Below are 13,803 nucleotides of genomic sequence, written 5' to 3' on the forward strand. Positions count from 1 at the left end.
CTATTCTAATGATAAAATCTATATACATCTCAAGCTCAGGGGGGCAAATGCCCCTCCCTGCCCTCCCTAAATGACGCCCCTGTTTTAAATCCATTTTCAAAAAGAAATCCATTACCTAGGACAACTTCGCAAAGAATATGGCCCGCTATAAACAATACCAACTCCACCCCCCCCCCCTGGTCTAGAGGCTAGCACGCCTGCCTTCTGTGGTATCGGGTCCAATTCCCGGTGGATTACTGTTGAACGATAAAAGTGGTTCGGATTCCACTATAATTAGTATCCACATCTCCCTTTCCCATTAAGGCATAACCGTGGAACGCTAAACTCAAGCAAACAAACAAACAATACTTAATTCCCGGCACTCTCTATTCTACATGCCATCTCTCAATTTTTCGATACAGCCCCCTTAGTACTATGAAACTCTCTTCTTCCATAGTGAAATGGAAAAAGATCATATAATTGCCACTACTTTACAAGAATATAAACCAAAAACGTCAGTAGAAAGCACATTATAAAATTTACTTTTTGAGGCTCGTTTTGGTGCCCCTCTTTCTCTGGCGCCCCGGGCAGTCGCCCGGCCCTTAGTCCGCCCTTGAAAGTACGGACGCATAACTAATCACTGCGGAGGAGAGGTTAACCTTCATGTTATGCCACTGGTCTGACGTGTTTGAAATGTTCAGTAAGTGATCGGTTAGTGAAATAATTTCGACGGTTACTGATGTTTAAAGTTTAGCTAAGACAAAGCTACCTAATCAAATACATTTGATATCGCGATGTCACAATTTGATTTTTCCTCACATAAAAAAGATAAAAACAATAGTAATAAAAACCCTTACTCATACTGGGCTCCTAACTAACTAACAACCTAATTCTTACAGACTAGTTGCTCTGACCAACTGAGTTTCGATTTCTTACGCGAAAGAAGTCTGTTATATTAAGAGGCATGCTTTTCATTATCAAAACTGTTCGAAGTAATACGAACATGGCTTAAGAACAGAGACGAAACTGAATTACCACTCGATTGACCTTGAGGGCAAATCACCAAAGCGTAGCTATAAACGTAAGTTCGGCATGCATTTCTCTGGAGTTGTGTTCAGTATTCCTATCTGCCAGTCATGCTTGTTCGTAGGAGTAATATGTTACTAACCTAACCTTTCGATAGAGCACAATGACAGAGAATCAGAGGAAACGAATTCTTGCCCTTGTGAACGTGGGATATCACCATGTGCAATAAAACTGACGCGTCTCCTTGAAGTGATATTTCATCGAAAATAACTCGTTTTCCTTTATATAGTCTATCCGAAGTTTTTGAGGGTTTCAAAATGAGGAAATGTTACTGACAAATAAGGACGCATTTAGGGGTGGGTCCAGGGGGTCCGGACCCCCTCTGAAACCCCAACTTTTCTGTAAATTTAGCCTAATTTTGGGGATTATCTTTTAAAATGTTATTATAATTTATCCTAATATTGAAGTCGGACCCCTCCCGAAATAAACTACTGCATACGTGTCTCTGACAATTTTCAATATATTCGTTAAATAATAAAGTAAAATAACTAAATTAGGAGAAAAATCTACAAGGGGTAGTTTATACTAAGGGGGTGAGTTTTTTCTCAGTGATTTTCTCAAAATGGACTCAAATGTTTTCGTTCATACTTCATAAATAAAGATTTCATTAATAACTTATCAATATGGCATAACTCGTTTGTCCTAAAAAAATGCGAGGGGTAGTTTATTCTTGGTGGAGTGTTGTCTGGGCGATTTTCTCAAAAACGACTCAAAAGAGTTTATTCATATTTCAAAAATAAATATTTCGTTAATAACCGAACAATATGGCAAAACTCGTTTGTCCTGAAAAAATATGCGAGGGGTAGTTTACTATTGGGGGTGTTTTTCCTCCACGGTTTTCTCAAAAATGAGTCAAGCAATTTTGTTCGTACTCAGAAATAAATATTTCATTAAAAACCTAGTAATATGGAATAACTCGCTTACCCTGAAAGAATCCTCAAGAGATAGTTTATTCGGGGAGTTATTTTTCCCTCACGATTTTCTCAAAAATTACTCGGACAATTTTATTGATAATTCATAAATAAGTATTTCATTAATAACCCTATATTTTAGTATAAGTCATTTCTATGAAAAACAATTACAACGGATAGTTTATTTTTGGGGTCAAGGTTATTTCCCCGACAATTTTCTCGAACGACAGGCGATTTTGTTCAAATTTCGCAAATAAATATTTCATTAATAACCAAAAGTATATCTTAACTCATTGTTCGAAACAATTCACAAGATGTAGGTTACTCCTGACGTGTTCTTTTTGAACGACTTTCCCAAAGTGACTCATTTGATTTTTTTTTCATATTTCATAAACAATGATTGCATTAATTGGTCTATTATATGTCTAATGAAAATGTGCTCAAAGTGTGAGTTAGTTTTGTAGTGTGGATTTTCTTCAATCGAAGTTTTTTATTCGATAATCTGACATTCGATGTATTTGAATAATACGAAAATTTTATTCGTATTATCCAAATACACACTTCAGTAACAACTGCGGCCTAACACAGTTAAGAAATTGAATTGAAAAAGTTTAGTGCGGTGGCCCTGTAATTGAATATTTTTTGAGAAACTCCCTAGCTTTTTGTGGTAAACTCAGGCTTTTCTTTTTCGAGCGACAAAAGAGAGAAGAAAATATAGTGATTGTGAAAATAATATCAAATTTAGATTTCAACGGATTTACATGTTTCATGGCGTCTACATACCGAAAATGTGACTTTTCGACACCCGTCCTTCCGGTCCGTCCGTTCGGCACACTTTTATATGCACTCGCCTAGAGGCCATACCGTTCAACTTATCTACACCAAATTTTAAACTTAGGGTTTACTTAGTATTCTTACAGGAGCTTTTCCATTTTTTCCTACCACCTAAAATAAGTGTGGTTTACAAACATCCGAAAATCGAAAAACGCTATTTTCTCAAAAATGGTTTTAACAATTTTGTTTACTTTTCATTAATCAATATTTAATTAACAACCCTATATTGCAGTATCAGATATTTCTCTTAGAAAAATTTACGAGGGGTAGTTTATTCTTGGAGGTGACTTTTTCTCGACGATTTTCTCAGAAAAGACCCTGGCGAATTTTGTACACACTTCATAAATAAATATTTGACCTTACAACATGGTATAAGTCAATTGACCTGAAAAATATATGAGTAGTAGTTTATTCTTGGACTTGAATTTATTCCCAGTGAGTTTCTCAAACACGACCAGTTGGTAACTCTGTATCTTGACAACGAAGCTGAATTCGAAAACTGTAAGAGGACCATTTGTCTCCTTTTGATGTCACGAATCACCTCCCGAAGTTTGTGGACATCTTTCAGGTTCACCCTTAATGAAGCTTCTTTTCGAAAAGTTAACTATTAACTTTAGGCATTGTTTATCTTTTTTTAAATCACAAATGTCGTTATTAATTTTAAGGCAGAGAACTACTTCTGAGAGAATACATCTTGAAAAATAATTTTAAAACTTAGACTTTTGTTTTCGAGACATTCCAGACAAGACGAGACATTTTACAAGCTATCTCGTGTCCAAAACATTTGCCTCGTATTATCTTGGATGTCACAAAGCGCGTCTTGTCTCTTTCTCGAGACATGTCTTATCTCGTGCGCATTCGTTAACACTTGGAAAGGATTATCTTTCTACTCAAAGCATTGTTTTTATAATAGTTGCATATTTATGATAATTGCTGTCCACATAAATTACAGTCCTTTCAGTTGAATTAATTTTTATTATTATTATTGAAATTGCAATATCTAGTTTAACGTTGGACGATTATGCACCTACGCTAAGGGAGAATGATGATGAATGAAATGGTGAAATGAAGAAAGTGGGAGGAAAATGGAAAATCTCAAGAAAACACATACCCATGCACACGGTATTTGTCCACCTCAAATTTCACTTGGCACGAAGTGGAATCGAGCCACGGACCCCCTGCACGAAAGGTCCCTGCAATGCTTTGTTATTATTATTATTATTATTATTAATAATAATAATAATTGAAGCGAGCTTAACGAGTTTCAACCGTACGACTCAACCAACGTTTGGGTGCCTGTTCGTTCGTCTGCTCCTCTCATAAAAGACATTTCATTTTAATGAAACTAGTAAGTGCCTTCTTTTAGCTCTGCGAAGTAACTATTGCTTGGAATATGAATCTGCAAAACATAAGAGGTAAAATTAACCAAATGGTGCAAGTTTCCACTTATATATACAAAACAATTTTGCAATATCAACTACGTGAATCTTATCCCATAAAGAAGCCGAAACCCCTACACCGAAGAGCCCTCCGAGATTTGATCATTGTCCACACGGACTGAAATTGTCATTTGAAGCCAATAATTTCTTTAAAATAGACGGAAAATTCGGCAGTTATAAGCATTTTCATATTTTTGCCTTTTTCCATAAGGGAGCCGTAGCCCCCTATACTGAAGAGCCCCCCCCCCCCCCACAGATTTGATCATTGTCCACTCGGACTGAATTTGTCATTTGGAACCAACATTTTAATACGAAGCAAAATATTTCTTTAAAATAGACGAAAAATTCGAAAGTTATAAACATGTTAATAATTTTGCCTTTTCTTATAAGGGGGCCGTATTAGCCTACACTGAAGAGCCCCACGAGATTTGATCATTGACCACTTGGACTGAAATTCTCATTTGAAACCAAAACTTTAATATGAAGCCAAAAATTAAACTTTTACATCAATTTAAACTGACGGGGTTCCGGTACCCCCCACTATTGTTTAGTTTAGTTAAGTGGTAATTTGTGACAGCTTCACATCATCAAAAGAAAGTTTCACTTCCCCTCCCCTCCCCCAGGAGTTCGTGCTGGATCCACCACTGGAATCAATAGACATTCTTCCTATTCTTTTTGTCACCCTTGATTGTGTAGGGGCTCCCTCGTACAAATAAAGAAGCGGTAATATTACAATCAAGGGGCGCTATATATTAGGTATTTTTTTAGTTACCTACCCCTAACCGCACAGGGCCATCTTTCGTAGAATAAAAAATATTACGTGATATTCCAATAATGAAAGGGGAGAGGATGCTGTAAATATATTTCTTATTAATTTTGTCTGTCCTGCTTATCAAAAATTACTTTCTGTTGGAAGGGTACTGAAATGAGAGGGGAAAAATAAAAAGTCGTACCCCCTCCTACATGGTTGCTCAAATAAGTACTAAAGAAAGCATTTTAAACAAAGATATTTAAGATTTAAACTAGGAAACTAAGATATCCTTACATTATGTAAGGATGGCATATTCAGGATTATTATTTTATTATTATTATTATTATTATTATTATTATTATTATTATTATTATTATTATTATTACTATTATCATTATTATTATTATTATTTGAATGTTTTTGGAGCACCGAAATTTTGTGAGACGAACAATGATATGTAGAGGTTTAAGATGGGTGGTCATAGAGGAGGAAAAACCAGGATTTTTCTCTGTCTGACTCTAACGTAAAGATTATGTGCTGAAGGTAAGAAGCATCATCATTCTACAATAGGTTGCTTTTACGTAGAATATCAATTAGTTGAGTTCTCCTCCTTCGGTCTACTTACCTTATGTAGTAAATTCAAAACAATTTCAATTCAATACAAATACATTGTAAAACTTTTCCGTAATTAAACATCTAGGGAAAATTAAACATTTAATAGGGACATCTGTTATCAAAATATCCAAACACGTAGATAGAAGACTATCTAGTGAGAAATATTGTGAAACTTTATAAAATTCTCCAAATTAGAATTAACATTTACTGGGAAACATTCATTATGCGCCAGCGAGCATATGGTGAGCAGTGAGCACAGGGGAAATAATTACGAAACTGTTTGCAAACATAATTAGGGACGCTAATGCAAGTGCGACAACGGCATTTTTTCTTTTTTTGGTATCGTCATGAGTTTTACACATACGTTACAATTTGATTCTTTCCCACATAAAAAAATAAATAAAATAACCATAGTGTAGTGATAAAAAAGACAACGGCACTTCCATGGGATCGATCCCGCTACCTTCAGCATACTGACTCGTTGCTTTAACTAACAGAGCTATTTGCTTTTTTACGTGAACTGAGCCTGTTCCGGCAAAGACGATATTTCATTACGATCGTCCTACCAATTTGTCCTTTTCCATAGATAATTTCCACTATTTGCTCTATCTTTATGTTAATACTTAGCATATATTCATATATTTGGAGATAGCAGATAATGCATATAATAAGACATACTAGAAATATTCGTTAAAAGTTTAGTTTGTAGATTTAATCCACATTTCTCTCAATGACATAGATGTCGCTGCTTCGTGTTGAAATGCAGAATTCCCTCGTGTTCTTGAAAATTTCCCACTTTAGCAGAGTTGGTAATTCTCGAGATTTCTGTCGATTTAATGTTTTTTGCTTCTAATTTCTTTATTTTAAGCTAATATCTAACACAAATATTAAAAACGGGTTTGTTATTAACCTGTCCTGCTGGGGAAACCTTCCGAAATTTCGAACATATAAAGAAAACGGAGATATTTTCTCACTTCAAAATAAAGAGACGCGTCATTTATTTTGCTCATGGTAGTACATCACCACATTAAACGCAGAATATAAAACATTTGATTTGGCACACTTCTCTAGCGTGGGATCACGTTGCCCAAGTCACTCTCACTCTTTTCTTGCCATCTTAGTTGAACATTGTAAATTATTTTAATTGAGTGTTCTCTACCAATAAATGATAACGATATTTCACTGCATCTCCAACTGTCAAACGCAGACTCTAGCCGTTGCCTTACTACTGGGTTAACAATAGAAATAATAAAACATAGAGATAGCACAAATTTTTTTCCAGAAGCAGTAGCTCGAACTTTAACTTTTCTGCGGTTTGATGCCGTCTTTTTGTATTTTATGCATAGACGATCCTAAGTACATACAAAGATTTGTTACTGCCCAACTTAACATACAGATTTACAGTGTGGATAACTTCATTATTCAAAATCTATAAAAGAAACTGTTGACCTTCTAACCAAAAGTTTTCCACATACCTTTCATTGTCCGGTTACGTAGTCCCACTCTGAAGCTATACCAATGCATAACTTGTCCATATTACACTAATATATCGAAAAAGTAAATATCACCTATATCAACAAACGCTTCCAAACTCAGCACTCTTTATTCATGCAATATATACTACCTCACTTTAGACCCCACACCAAATCGCTATCAGCATACTCCTTGTCCCTAATGTTTACGCTCTGCCAGTACACTACCCTCGTGAGATACATTGTTCTTAACCTTATAGTGGTAAGGTGAAAAAATTTTTTGTGAATGGTAACATTTTGCCTCCTGGACCCAGGAACATTTTTGTCTGATAAGATGTGAACTAGGATTTAAATTTGTATTATATTTATAATATTAAATACAAACACCAGACAGTGGATACGCTTTAAGCGAAACTATACATTTTTATTGAGGCAATCCCTTTCTTGATAAAATTAAGTTCGATAATTATGTGACTATTTTATTGCTTAAATACCGGTACTGAAAATAAAATATTTATTAACTAGAAAGAAGTAAACCAGGATTTCTCCTAATAGCGGTATATTCACGTTTCAATTCTGCAGCAGTCTCCACACATCATTTTTGCGTGACTTAGGCAAATCCACTTACAACACTCTTGGCAAAATATCTGACCTTACTGTGTTTATACATGTAACATCGTCCTCGCTTTCCTACATGATTAGGTACAGAAGCATCTTCTAGAGTTAATCCGAAAAACCTTGCTGTGTTCGCTAAATGTATAACATTACTACTAGTCGGTTCTACATTTTAGAAGTGATAAAACCACGTTATTTGCCATCGTGTAGTATTTCTTTCTTCGTCATATTCAGTAGGTATCTGGTCTACTATGTTCACCCCACCTTTAGTATCGTTGTAAAATGTGACGATCTCTGGCTTCCCTTTTATCTCTGGTACTCTCATCTAATTTGACGTCATTGTGCATACTTGAGATCAGCACTAAACACAGATAATTCTTAGATGCATACGAACCAATGGTGCAGTTCTAATGAAAACCAAATACACTACTGTATCCTTTCCTCCGTTTGGCATTCACAAACGCGGGGGCAACTCTCTTGTTTTTACGAATTGTCCCTATAATAGTTAACTTACTGTCTCATTCCATTTACTTAACCAAATTGCAGCTTGTAAACCGATTATTGTAAAAAGGTCTCTTTGCAAGATGAACCATGAATCTGTTGATACAATCTCTTCACTACTTCTTCAGGTTTGTTATCTATCTGGAACGGGCCTTCTGGTTGTGTCCTCACATACACTTCTATATTTGTTGTGTAGTATAATGTTTCACCAACAAGAATAAAAATTTTAATTCCACATTTTGGATGTCTTTTAGGCATATAAATACGAAATCCACATCTTCCCCGGAAATCGACAAGTGTCTCACCCAAAGTTGCTAACATACCAATTAAGAAAACTGTTGTTGCAGTTGTTTACAAATAATTCAAAAAAAAGTCACGAATTGGGGCTAATCTGGGGCTAAAGGTTATATCTGATTATGTTATTCATTAGCATCTTCCACTCTTTCATCCATCACACCCTGCACAGTAATCACATTCTGCTCAGTTTGGCTTCTCCGGTTCCCATCATCACATAGAGATGACCCTACGCAAAAGACACATTCATTTGTCTGATTAACAATACTGATGTGTTAACTTTTGCTTCGCACCTCCCCTCATTCTCCGTCCTCGTTATTCCTTTACACATTTTTTATTTTCTCTAATTGTAATGTATTTATATTGAATCAATCTGTCTATATTAAGTTGTGTTATATATGTTTACTTACATAATAATGCTAAGAATCAAAGTTCCATACGCCCATTTTTCTTTTTCTTTTTGATTTTTTGTTAGTTTTTATACCGTATAATTGTAAAATTTCGATAGAGCACAGATCTCCACTTACACTTTGTAAATAAATTCTTTTCCATCACTTACGTTACAGAGGGCGTAACCTTTTCGTAGGTTGCTAGTCACTTTGATTTGCCGGTAAAACGTAGTGCATTGACATACTTTCTCAGCTGGCGCACATGTAGTGAGGCGTAGCTGCCAAGTCTAGACTCTATTTATTGCACTCATGTGGGCGCACAGTGATGCTAATTCATTAACAGCCGACAGGTTGCAAGAAATTGAGAGTTTTCACGAGCGTAATTTGGCTGGAGTACACAAGTAGTATAATTTTTAATCATCATTATGATCATTTTCACTCTTATCCTGTTCTCATCACATAGTTTTGAATACTGTTTCAGTTCGGTTATTTTACCGCATATGATAATTGACGATGGAAAGTCTTTCATACATCCTTTGAAGATAAAATTGCCGGGGTGGCTCAGTTGTAAAGCGTTCACCTCTGATGTATGGGGTCTCGGGTCCAAACCCTGCTCCCGCCAAGTTAAATTTGTGGTGGACAAACACCGTGTGCTTGGGTTTCCTCGGAGTTCTCCAGTTTCCTCCCACTTTCATAATTCCACAATTTCATTCATGCTCAGCATACACTGAACCAAGTTTCCAGAGTTCTCGTTCTCCGATCAGTGGCAACCACCAAGCATCATCAACGAGTTCACCACCATTTAAGAAGCATACAAATGCACATAGCATCTCGAGCTCCGACTTTGACTCCAACCAGCTTATCCTCCTCTGCAGCCTGTCTACAGCTTGCTACAGCAAAACTACAATACAAAGTACTTTAGTTCGAAGGTTTTACTTCTTTAACTTTTCCAGTATCGGCAACGCAAAGATATTTCGCAAATGGTAGAAACAAAAAAATGGATTCATCATTAAATCACAGTCGGCCAACTTCGCAAAATAATTCGTGACAATCCAATTTCGAAATGTTCAGGAAAACTGACTTTAACTTCTCTCAACAACATCCGACACTAGCAACCTCAGCCACATACCATGTCAATAGTAGTACGAGGGGTCCGTCTATCTATAACACTTGATATATAGGCTAAACTTCCTGAAGTAGGATACACCTTTAAAAATGCATCCGTATTCGCAACAATCAGGGACCAACGTACATAGTTCGAATTCTTAGAACATCACAGGATACTATAACGACCTTTTGCATAAACAAATCTTAATTTTCAAGAAGAGATGCCGATTTGAACAATCTTGCTCATTACGACCAATTCCTCTCCCAGGTAAACGCTGTCAAGAAAACAAAGTACATCCTACTAACAGGTGCAACCTATGAACCTGTTATCCTACAAAGAGGTGCACACTTTTCCTTTTCCTTTGAAAACTGTCCGAATCTGCAACAAGTTCCAATCTGCAACACTTGGTATCAATTCCCGCCTCCGAGATACAGCTACAAGTGCAAGTTTCGGCTTGCTCCAGAAGAATTCAGGCCGAAACTTGTAGTACCACTATTGACTCATTATGTTCAAAATCGAAATGGTGAGACTTCGAAAGACTAATCAATTTCTTTATATGCATAAACTATTAGCATTTGTCACCCACACTCTTCAAAACGTTCATCTTTTGCACAACCATTAATATTAAAACACGTTCAGCACGCAGCTCGCAACATTCTTCACCTCGATTTTCATGACACTTACAGTGGTTCGTACGTGCACTTTCATGTATCTCCACCCGAAACAACTATTTAACTTCATAGTGATCATGTATCTAGTTATTTGACTATGACTTTTATTTCTATTTCTCAACATTCTCTTGTACTTACCTCATAAACTCATATTTTAACAACTATTACACGAGAAACAATTTGACACATTACTTATCAGTAAAACACATCTCACTCCCAAACTTAATTGCAAATTTATCGGTTATCAACTCATTCCACATGATATGAAGCTTCCGGCTCGATGCGCCACTAGCGGCGTTACAATACTATTTTATCCTTACACATGTAATATTTTCCATAAGTAGAAGCTTTGTTTTATATATACTTAAACTCAAACAAAATATTTGCTGACCAAAACAATATATTCACATAAAAATATTACATACGTGTTACAGTTTCGCCAACTAACATTTTGGCTTCATCAGACATTATGAGATACATGAGAATCCTGCAGTCTTATATACACACAAGAGCTGAGATATCTTGCTTCTGATTGGCTCCTCGCAGCAGCCAATCCACTTTAAGTATTCTAATTCGTATTTCCCTATACCGAGGCTTCCTATCTGTTGTAAATTACCCACACACATAAAAAGGACGATCTTGGCACAACTAATCTAAACTAACAAATAATTGGCATCAATAATTAAATAATATTATAAATATATATAAATACACATAAATATATAAATAAACAGATAAACATACAATTACTCATACGCTTAAAAAGACGACACACACATACAGTATATACTAGTGGTAGGCGCAGAAACCGGTTTTTCTGTTTCCGGTTTCCAAGAAAAACCTAAACCGTTTTTTCAAAATTTTCAAAAAAACTGTTTTCACCGAAACCGGTTTCGGTTTTTAAAAAAAAACGGTATCGGTTTTCTTCAGAACCCGGTTTCGGTTTTCTTCAAAACGGCTTCGGTTGACCGAAACCGGTTTCGGTTTTCTTCAAAGCCGGTTCAGTTTTTCATCAAAACCTGTATCAGTTTTTCCAAAACTGGTTCTATTTCTGACCAGAATATTTTTCGTTGTTCTCCGGAACCTATTTCCTTTCCACAGATAGGTTTCTGTGTTTTCCAGAACAGTTTTGAGTTTTAGTTTTTACTAAAACCATTGCGATGTTTACCGAATCCGGTATTGGTTCCTTGAGAATCTACATATGTCTTAGATCTTCAAATCGGCTTAGTTTTCAATCAAAATTGGCTTCCGTTTTCATCAAGAACTACCTTTGAGCTTCTACTTAAATCCAGTTTGAACTTTCATCAAAACCCAGTTGGGATTTTTGTTATAACGGTACTTTATTATTATTATTATTATTATTATTAGTATTATTATTAGTTACGCTTAAAAACATGTTTTTCCTTCGTTTCAATATTCACTCTTCTGTAAATCTCTAGTTGTTTCGAATACAATTACTTTCCTTATTATCAATAGATTTTCAGAACCTGGATTTATTTTAATTAGACTACCTTAACCTGCACTCTCTACACAGTGCATCATTCACATATGAGCATGAATCTTCTTGTCATTCCTCACAATATCTGTACATGTCCCCTTATAGACACAAATGAAAGACGTCTTGATAAAAATCGGCAAGGGGTACCACAAAGGAGAGATTTTTTCGATTATTTTTTCAATATCTCGCACCGTTTGCAAGATTGAGCCTACTTCTGGTTGGAATTTCTAATTCATGTATGATCAGTGCTTTCTTCCTTCTTGCATGCAGTATGTAATAAGCAAATACATTACATACACAATTTATTAAAACGCCACTGATATCTGGTGTTCATTAGCAAAACATTCTAAATATTAAAGATTCTCCATCACTCGAGAAATAGTTTTCTTCGATTTCCATTATCAATTGATCATGAAACAAACGCCTGAGAAATATACAACCACTGTATACAAACATGTTTTGTTGGAGTGTATAACTTATAGAATGTGTTATTTTTTAAAATGTCAACACTTCCAGTGTACCCTAAAATATGTATTAAAGAAATAATGGCCACGTTTTTTAAATATTCAATTGGAACTGGGCCAATCTACACAAAATTTGGAATCGAACAGCAAAAATGGCACGATTCTAGCACTTGTGGTTTTCGAGATCTCATTGTCAAAAGGATTGGAGACAAACATATAAACTTTTCTTTGCACACAAACATATAAACCTAACATTTTAATATATAGATATTTATAGTCACAAGTGATCAATTTAATGGGGATAATACTGAAATGAAACACTATGCCCTGTATGATAGAATTGCGTAATATTATGTAGTAGATAGAAGAAATGGTAATACTAGTACAAAAATTGCTTGATTTATTGTCTTCACGAATAAAGACAGACGCAGGCATTCCTATGGAGGCTCATCTACCGCTTTTTCAAAAATTACTGTGTATTGTTTCTTAGAAACAGCTCATTCTTAGTACCGTCGTTGAATTAACCTACTAAAGCGAACTTTTTGGCTTGTTTGAGAACTGGATACCGAAAGTCCGGATAACTATTTACCAGTAAGAAATTGAAATGTATGTACGCCTATTGGTGTTCATTTCCTGGACTCAGAGTACAAAATTATTGTGTAAATCAATTTTTTCAAGCCTCATTCACTAGCGGCTTTCGAGCTCGACACAACGTAATATTTGCGTTTAGTTTGCGGTAATGAAAATAAGCATTAATAAATAGCTTTTTTCAGTTTTGTATTGTGCTGATGTACGCACATTTTGCTTTGCATGAACACAAATCTCTACCACGCATTGGTCTCATGCAGTGACACACATCACAAATAGAGTGTTATGTCGAAGCTTCAGATTCTTAAGGATGATCCTATTTCATTCCTGTACAGTTAATGGAGAAATTTTTGTGTCTTCTCTACAGGTCAAGTTGCTATGATCAAAAATACAAGAATTTTAAACCATCTAAAATGTTCTAATTTGGGGGTCATAGAAAGGGGTAAAAGTGGATCTGAAAAGGTAGGAGGACGATAGGTAGCAGCATGACGTTACGCTTGTTCCCCCTTCCTATATTTCTCCATTGTATCTTTTTTAGGAACTGGGCGACGCCTACATGTTTTTTCGAAGTCGGGACGGAGTCCCCCC

The sequence above is a fragment of the Thermobia domestica genome, chromosome 18 (assembly GCF_964235325.1).
Source record: "Thermobia domestica chromosome 18, izTheDome1.hap1.1, whole genome shotgun sequence".
NCBI lineage: Eukaryota > Metazoa > Arthropoda > Insecta > Zygentoma > Lepismatidae > Thermobia > Thermobia domestica.